Below are 247 nucleotides of genomic sequence, written 5' to 3' on the forward strand. Positions count from 1 at the left end.
TAATGTGTCTTTTATTATTTATTTATTTTATTATTATTTAATTTGTTATTCTTCTCCAGATCACTAACGTGTCTTTTATTATTTATTTATTTTATTATTATTTAATTTGTATTAATTTATTCTTCTCCAGATCACTAACATGTCTTTTATTATTTTAATATTTATTTATTTATTATTATTTATTATTTATTCTTCTCCAGATCACAACATGTCTTTTATTATTTATATGTTTATTTATTTATTATTA

This window comes from Sinocyclocheilus rhinocerous, unplaced genomic scaffold, assembly GCF_001515625.1.
Source record: "Sinocyclocheilus rhinocerous isolate Xijiao unplaced genomic scaffold, SAMN03320098_v1.1 scaffold1878, whole genome shotgun sequence".
NCBI classification, from domain to species: Eukaryota; Metazoa; Chordata; class Actinopteri; order Cypriniformes; family Cyprinidae; genus Sinocyclocheilus; species Sinocyclocheilus rhinocerous.